Genomic DNA, 9,620 nt, shown 5'->3' on the forward strand with positions numbered 1-9,620 from the left:
CAGAGTTTGAGAAAGAAAGCAGTGGGCTCAAAGAAGTGGGTGAGCTAGTTATTGAAAACCTAAAACTCCACTAGGAGACCATTTTCCTTTGGAAGTCCCAGAAGACACCCCGTTACTGTCACAAAATGCACTAGTGAGGAGGACACTGTCATTGGCTAGAAGCTTATTGGTGATTGTTCTTAGTAGACTAGGAAGGTAGGGATGCTGTTATGGAACTGACTTCCTTGTATCAGTGGGAAGGGTAGGATTTAAAAGACCAGAGGCCAAATGGCAGCACTTACTCACAAGATGCAAGGTGGATCCTAACAGGCATCGAAGCGACAAGTATCTTCAGTGATATCTAACAAAGCATGGTGTTTCTATGACAAAATTGATAGGCAGACAACAAGGGCTTTGGCTGATATTTATAATTAAAAAATTTTTTTAATGATGAAGAGCAGATGAACAGAAGACCAGTGTTATCTGTACCAATAAACAAATCACTGTTCCTTCCTTAGTTTCCAGGTTTGAGCCAGTTCTCAGACACAGAGTCTATTGTTTAAAGAGGAGGCCAAGCCTACCTGCAGAAGGACCCTGCAGTCCACAAGAAGGATATACAATATTGGCCCTCCCAGTCTTCCCCAAAGGAATCTGTGGACATCTACACAAATAACTTTATACTAGGAAACAGGGAATACGCGCACTTTCCTTGTACTTTTAGCTACAGGGTCCAAGCTAACACATATCAGGAGTTTCCAAAACATCATCATGGTACTCTTAATAACAATGGGGGTGTATGGAGGCCAGGTGATAAATGGAGTCCTGACCCAAGTCTATTTCACAGTGTCTCAGGCCCCACACACCGAGCTGATGACAGTTGCTCTTTGAGGAAAGCAATTTACTTTACTGAGCCCACCAACTCAAATGTTAATTTCATCCAGAAACATCCTGACAGACACACCCAGAAATAATGTTTAATCTGGCCACCCCATGGCCCAGTTAGGTTGATACATAAAATTAACAACTCCCAAAAGAATTAACAACTCCCAAAAGATTATAGAAGAATTTCAACTGCTATGCCACACTGGAACGTAAGGAAAATGGTAGCTTATACTGGTATCCAACATCTGCTCTTGAAACCAGCCTGGACCCGGAGATTGTTAACAGGGGGCTCGTTAGAACTGCTCCTGTCTTTCCAGACATTCTGGAATAGTGACTCCACAGGATGCACTGTGCTCATGTAGGCAATTTCAGGTCCTGGGCATTTTACACATGATTCCAAGGCCACATAACTGTGAGTGCTGTGGTTTTAGATTCCCAAGTCTTGGCTTGAGGAAGCTCGGGACTGCTTTCTGAGCACAGAGCCCACCCCCACACACCTCCACCCTCAGGAATGGGAAACACCGGTACTTATTGTCCAAATTAAAGAACAGCAAATCCTGCCGCTTCTCCCTTCAAATAAAAATCCAGAATCTGATCTTGAATCTCCACTTCCACCAATACAATTTGGATCAAAGCTACTATCACTCCTCTCCTGGGTTTTTGTAATACTTTCTTATATTCTTGTTTCTACCCTTGAGCCCATGTAATCTAATCTCAACACAGCAGCCAGTGTGCCCTTTTAAAATATGCCCGGTGATGTCATTCTCAGCTGAAAATCCTCCAGTCAGTTACCAGATCATTCTAAAGTATATATCAGATTTCAGGGTTCTCTGTGATCTGCTTCCCAACCCCTTCCTCTCTCACTTCCTTCCCCACAGTCTCCTCTTAGCTCACTCTCCTTAAGCAACTGGAGTTACACTGTGTTTTTCTGCCTCTGACCATTGCACTTCTGGTCTGTCCTGAATGCTCTGCTGCTCCCTCCCATGGCTGCCGGACTTGGTCCCTGACTTTTATCAGGCCTTCCTGTCCTCCCTGAACAAAACAGCAACACCCCCTCACCCAGGAACCCCAGCTCTTTTCACCTACCGCTTCCAACTGGGCTCGCCTCACTCTTTCCTTTTCTATGTCCCTTATCACCATCTGCCATTGCACATTTACTTGTTCATATGTTTAGGGCCTGTTTTACCAGCCTATTAGTTCTTAAAGGGCAGAGACTTTTGTTTATTTCTATGTCACTGGGTCCTTGATGCCGGACACAGTGTAAGTGCTCAATAACTACTTACTGAGTGAATAAAAAGATCTCTAGAAAAATGCCTTGCCTCTATTTCAATGTTATTTGCACACACCCTCTGCGTCCCACTATACCCAGGGTGTATGTGAGCCCAGTGGTAACAATCCATGCAGCTTTCTCTGTACCCTGAAATCTCCCATTTTCCTCATGCTTCAGATTTCTCCCCCCTTCATAGCCATCAAATATTAACCATCCTTTATGTCCTCAGGGAACCACCTTTCTCCTTATTTGACTACACTGCCTTGCACATAAAAGGAGCTCAATTACTAGATGTTAAATGACTGAAAGTGGCAGCTTGCCAGCCTATGCTAATGAAACAGCCTCCTGTCCCTGCAGGGCAGCATGCACATTTTGACAGGGGCCTCCAGGAAACCTTGCACCGATGCCTTAACACACAAGTTATTGTTAAAAAAAAGGAGGCCAAGATAAGGTAAGATGAGGTTCCACCCAGAGAAGGTGGTTTGGAGGGAGGACCTTGTAGTACCCCAAGGTCATGTATAAATAGAACTGTCTAAATCACTTATTCAACAAAGAATATGCCATTTAGCTTTTTGTTTGTCATGCTAATGGAGATCCTATTTGTACAGAAAAGGAATGAATACATTCTGTAAAATTCTAAAAACCTGAAAACATTTGCTCTGTTGTCCTCCCATGTACAAAAGCTCACCTTGACCCAAAGGAGTCATTGAAGAACAGAGATGTACCATCATTTGCATGGAAAGAAAGCATGCAATGTTTGGCTAATTTTTACAGAAGGGCACGCTTCTGCTTACAAACCTTTACATTTGATATATGCAAAGGTTATTGCAAAACAAAGAATATGTCATAATAAAAAGTTCTGGCAAAGAGTTCAGAAATATTCTTAAATGAAAAGTAGGTACTAAATTAAGTTCTAGAGGTCTACTGTACAAGATTGTGCTTATAGTTAACAATGCTGTATTGTACACTTACAATGTTGTCAAGAGGATAGATCTCATGTTAAGTGTTCTTATCAAGGTTAAAAAAAAAACACACCATTGTGGGTCTACATATGTATGTGACTGTGTTGATAGTGGTGATGTATGTTGATTGGAAATTTAGTAAAACAAAAGAGTGCTTTTTTTGTTGCTAAAAGCAACTTTACCAGGGAATGAAAAGTGGATTCTCAACTAACTCTTGGTATTGCGCTGGGAACTATAAATCCCAGACTGAAAAAGTATCTAATACACAGAAAATGGGAAGAATAGGACCAGAATGGCAAGTAACTGCTGAAGAGGGATCTTAAAACTGCTTTGACCTGAAAAACATTTCAGAAACAAAACTAGTGATTTATAAACTGAAACACAGATATAAAAATATATTTGGGTCATCTATTTTTCTCGGTCTTTCTGACAACAGTGCCATCTGGAGACTCGGTTTGACCAAGGACACAAGATCGTAAGAAAAGACAGACATGGACACTGAAAGGTTGCTGGCGACATTGTTCTGTTTCTCTTGTACTCTTATGCTGTTTGTCATTGCAGCAAAGAGACAACAAATATTTGAAAACTGAATTTGCTTAAAAATTCTAGATATACAACTTGACAAAAGAGAAAATATACAAGCTCTATAATATTCTAATGGGAATATGGGGCAGTTCACAAGCAATTTGTTCATTCGGAGATGCTATTATTTAGGAGAATTAAGAAAATGATAATACATGGCAATCATTCGTGAAAATGCCAGTATTTATAAAAGTGTTTTTAATTTATAAATTTGGAATTACAAGTAAACAGATGTGCTTCCAGTCCCCCAAATAAGCAATTCAAGTAGGACAGAAAAAATCTGAGAAGTAGAGAGCAAACAAAACTCGGGCGTCCACGGCTCTCCTCCACCTGCTCACATAGAACATCAGCAGACCCTGATTTCCTCCCGGGTGTGTTTGCCAGGCCCCAGGAAAGGTCTCAGGGAGTTTGCAGAGAATCTGATGAGCACCCCCTGGGTAAAATAGCACATCGCCTTGGTGACCCCTTCCCACCAGGCATGATGCTACTTCCACTGTGAATAGCTTTCAAAAGTCCCCCCTTTCTTTGCCAGCCTGCCCTGTAACTTCCACTCTGTCTGCCATTTTCCAGCAGGTGACATTGAGCCTCTCCACCGCTGACAGCAAGGGACCTTCAAAATACACAACTTAAGTGATGATCGGTGGTGAAGAGGACGGGATGTCTTCACCCTCTTTTGGTGGCACCTTCTCCAACACGAATGTCAAAGCACAATTGTTTTTGCACAGACTTTCCAGAAAAGTCCTTGGCTCCAGAATTGTTCAGTCTCTTATTCCAAAAGACTCTTCACTCTCCAAACTCTCTCTAATCCTTCTGATTCAAGAACATGGTTAAGAGTTTGGGGCCCATCCAGGGAAAAAGTCAAGTAATAGATCCCACTGATATTGGAGCATTTGGGTTATCTGAAAGCCCCCATTAATTTAAGCAATGCTGAATTCCATGTGGAAGCTAAAAGAAGCTTCCTCCCCCTTTTTCCTGTGTCCCGGTTTTAACGTAAGTACCAAAAATATACTACTTTACACCCCAAATGTCTCACAGATTTTAGTTAAAATCGCTTTTTTCTGATTTAATTCTTTGTTCACCTTTTGGTAGCCCTCTCTCCCTTGGGTTTATTCGTTGGCTCGGGCGGCCTGGCTGGAGCACAGGGATTAGTGAGAGAGCCCAGGCTGACCTCATCGCTGCCCACCCCACTGCCGTCCCTCCCACCTCCCCCCAGACACTCTCACTGCTCCAGCTTCTATGTTTTACTCCCTCTTCATTCAGTAGCAGAGGTGAAGTTCATTTCCAAAATGCTCCTTAGTCTCCTGTGGAGCATCCTCCCAGAAGCTCCCCCCGGCACCCCCATCCGAGTGCAAACGTCAGATTCCAGGCGAGCCCTCTGCAGGCATGACTGGGGTATCATGAGAGCCGCAGAAGCTGCTAAGACCAAAAGATGCAATGAACCAAGGTCAGGGAAATGCCTGATGAATGCAGGTTCTGGGCACTTTGGGACTTTATGGGGCTTACGCAGCCATGTTGCTTTACAATAAACAATCGAATGTATTAAGAATTTATTATACCAGATCTGACTGAAGCTTTGCAGCCTAACAAAGAGAAAGGAACAGGAAAAGCAGAGCTAGCAGGAAGATAATATTGGGAACCATCCGCTCTTTTCCACCAATGTCGCTAAGTTCTAAACTTGGGCACTTACACTCCCTACTCCTCATTTATCACCAAAAAGGGCTGGGCTGAGTGACCCTTTCAGCTGTAACAATTTATTCCAGTAATAATATATAGTTCTCTGAACAACCTAGGAGGAGAGGGTGGTCATAAATAAATAAACGGAGCTGTGCCTCAATTGGTAAGAAGATTATACCCAGCAGGGGGTTTGGACAGAAGGGAAAGTGGTTTTCAGAGCTGACAGTGAGAGGTGGGGGGGTGCCAACCAGCAGGAAGATGGGGTACAGCCATTTCAGTGCAAAATTTGTATCAATAACATGAAAACTGCATGCTATTCAAACAGTGGTATTTAACTGGGTATAATAAATTCAAATCAGATAAAAGCATTTTCTCAGAACTCTAAAATACCATATACATGTTAAAATTAGCTTCATAGATAGCATTACAAGTGTGTTCTTTGAGATTAAAGTGCAGTTTACAGGGATTCCAGCTAATTTTAAGAAGGAATAAATCTGACTTCATGTAGTTTCCTATTTGGTTTAGGACACCCTTTTCTTAAATGTCATCTTTTAGGCAATGGCTTTTTTTCTCTTTTTTTAAATTTAATCCCAGCGAGTGCCAACCATATCAGCAACTGGCAAAGATAACTCTACCCAGTCTTTTATGTGTAGGAAAGCAGCAATTTAAGCACAGGAGAATCAATACTGAGAAATGGTAATACTTTGGGGTTTTCGTGGAGAAAAAAATTAATTCCCTGGATTTTTGTGAAGGGAAAAGATACACACACACACACACAGGCACACATACACATGCACACAGGCACACTCAGACACACCCTACATTCTCTGTCTTCTTGACTTGATAGATGTTTTGCTATTCTTCAAGGAACCCAAAGAGATTTCTAGGGCCCAAGCCAGTAGTATTTGAACAAGAAGAAAACAAAATTAGTCAAAGAGTTGGCAGGGCCGATAATTAGCTGTGTATAGGATTGTAAACCTTAAGAAGGCACAGTGAGAGAGGTGTTTGGATTTATAGTAACATGTATATAACCATCTAAATTGGGAAGTCCAGACACGATGGTAATTTATGTGGTAAGATTTGCCTTTACTCTTCAGCACTCTTTATGGTCTAAGAAAGAAAACTGGGATTCAAATATGAATTTCATGTTTTGTGACACCTTATTAAAATTATAATGAAAAATTCAATTCCTCTGCTTGGAACTTCAGCATATAGTGAATTGCATAAAAGGACAGAAAAGTACAAGGAAGAATAATGCAGTTCCGCGTGATAAAGTAGAAAGAATATCAGGCTGGGTGTCAGAAGACCTGGATTCTGTTCCCAGCTCTGCTACTAACTGACTGGCTGACTTGGGCAGATCACCTCATTTCTCTAAGCCTCAGTTTTCTCATTTGTAAAATGTGGGGACTGATTCACATGAATATAATTCTGTGATCAGTAGTGTTAGATCCTGCAGCACTTTCTGCGCCGAGAGAGCCGCTAAGCAAATTATCAAATACTCTCGCATAATAGAAAATAGCATTTCATTAAATCCAGTACCTCCCATGGGGTCTGAGGTAGACAGAAGAGCCCAAACACTTGGTATATTATGCATCCAGTTTATCACAATTTAACTGCAGAATATCCCTTCTCTGACATTTAAGAAAGGTCAAAATTCTCAAGAGCTTAATAAGAATGTTAATGTCCTTTAAAATGGTAGGGCCACTTGGTTATGTTGGATCATTCAAAGGTCTCTGGGACTGTGAAAGATGAATGACAGTGACCTTGAACATCTACTCTTCTCTTGTACAGAGAGTAGAGGTAAGGGAAAGGGAACAATACTGTTAATCTTTCAAATTTTATATAATCCCTGTTGGTAGTATAGATAATGTTCTGTTCACGTCTCTACCTTTATATGTATTCATGATGGGCAACTGTTTTACACTGAAAGTTTTCCATGCAACATTTCTACTCAGGTGGTAAGATGCAGTGTAATTATAACAAACATCAGCTAGCATGCCACCTGCTTGGAATGCTACAACCGGCAAGGCAAAGAGATGCAATCACACATTTGATTGCAGAAAGCGAGTGCTGATTTAATGCACATTTTTACTTCAGTGTTTTTCTTATTCTTATTTAAAAAAAATAATTGTTCAGCCTCTTTACCCAGATTCTCATCTCATTTCTTCCATTTTAGAAAGCAGATATCATAAATTCTATTAACCTATAACTAGCAAAATGAATTAGGCAAATTTTTTTCAATTAATGGGCATATTTAAATTTTCCTTTATCACCTGTTGAGTATTTTATTCGAAAACAAAAGAGACTTTTGTAACATCATTTTATGTTTTTCATATTTCAGATATGATAGAAAGCCATTGATATTTAGGGATACATAAATTCTGAACTCCATTCTTATTCTCACTTCATAAAAAGTAAATCAAAACCAACCAATAGTATATTCCTACGTGGGCTCTAAGAAGAAATCAATGAAGCAACAAATTGCTACCTGATATAGATAAGTATAAATCACCTTCAACTTTGTCATTATTTCAATGCTAAGAATTAAAGGATTTTAATATTTGTTTCTACAAAACAAAACATCAATGAAGAATATTTAACTTATCAAAACATTTTTATATAAAAAACAAACTTGAGGTGGTGTGGGAGGAGTAGAATAAAGTAGCAAATTTCTTTCCAACTTTATTGAGGGATAATTGACAAATATAATTTACATATTTGAAGTGTACAGTGTGATGATTTGATATCCAGATACATTGTGGAATGATTTCCAAATCAAGACAATTAACACATTGATCACCTCACACAGTGAACTTTGTGTATGTTTGTGTGTGTGTGTGTGTATGTGTGTGTGATGAGAACACTTAAGATTTACTCTCAGAAATTTTCAAGTACTCAATAATGTATTATCAATTAAAGTCACTATGCTGTACATTAGATACTCAGAACTATTCTTCTTATAACTGAAATTTATATCCTTTGACCTCCACATTGCCCTTTTCCCCACACCCAGATCCTGGCAACCACCGTTCTATTCTCTGTGAGACAGCAGATTTTCATTTCAGTGGGTTAAAACTGTGTTAATTTCTGCTGTAGTAAGGACTCTTCTTCAAGCTAGTGAGGTTTCCTTCTTAAATACATATGTGTGAATTAATAGTTACTATATTAATAAGTGTAGGGAATGAATACAATTTTAGAAGTCAAAAGAAGTTTTTTTAGTAGCACGTTACATGGTTGAGAATCAGGGAGCCAGGCCAGCCAGGCCTGACGATATGGGTTAGAACCTAAGAACCCATGGCTTTGGATCAAGACTGCTTGGATTTTTAAAAAATTTATCTTTATTATTGAAAGTATTATAGATGTTCCCCTTTTTTCCCTATTGATCCCCTCCATCCCGCTCACACACACCCCAAGCCTGCTTAGATTTTAAACTTGCTCCACCATCTACTCACAGAGTGATTTTGGCAAGTTTAGGGAAACATCTCTGTGCCTCTCATCATGTTAACTCATCTGTAAAATAGGGGCAAAAGTACCTCATAGCGTTGACCTGAGTGTTCCATGAGACAACACATGTAAAGTGATTACAAAAGTGCCAGGAACATGGTAAATGCTTGGTAATTACTTCATAATACTATTTATTAGTGTAACAAAATTGGCAACTTATGGATTCAGCAGTTTCAATTCCCAGCAGGCTGGAGGCAATTTACATGGCTCTGAGAAAGTCAAGAAAGGTGGAAAACCTGCATGAGCTGGTGACTCAGCTCTGGTTAATCTTCCCACTACCACCATAATAATTGTAGCTCTGGTCTTCCACTGACCTGAAACATGGAAATTATTTGCTAATCTAAGTCTGCTTAGTAATAACGTCTGAATAATAGGTTTAAAAAGTGATTTGAGCCACAATCTTAAAACCTCTAGGTCTTTTTTTTTAATGGAAAATACAGATGACTTTTTATTCATTGCAGTGTTGATTGTCATGAAGTTTTACAGTATAAATATCCATCTGTTCAATGAAAAGAGCACTGTGTGGATGACTATTTTACCAGGAACAATGCTCCAGCCTACAAAACCCCTGGGATGCAAAGCTCTGTGGAATAGCACATATCAGAAAGGATTACTAGCCAAAAGATATATTTTCTTTTATTTTTTAAATTTATCTTTATTGTTGAAAGTATTACAGATGTTCCCCTTTTTCCCCCATTGATCCCCTCCGCCCTGCATCACACCCCCAGGCCTTCGCCACACTATTGTCTGTGTCCATGGGTTATGCA

Source organism: Miniopterus natalensis, chromosome 4, assembly GCF_054644295.1.
Source record: "Miniopterus natalensis isolate mMinNat1 chromosome 4, mMinNat1.hap1, whole genome shotgun sequence".
NCBI classification, from domain to species: domain Eukaryota; kingdom Metazoa; phylum Chordata; class Mammalia; order Chiroptera; family Miniopteridae; genus Miniopterus; species Miniopterus natalensis.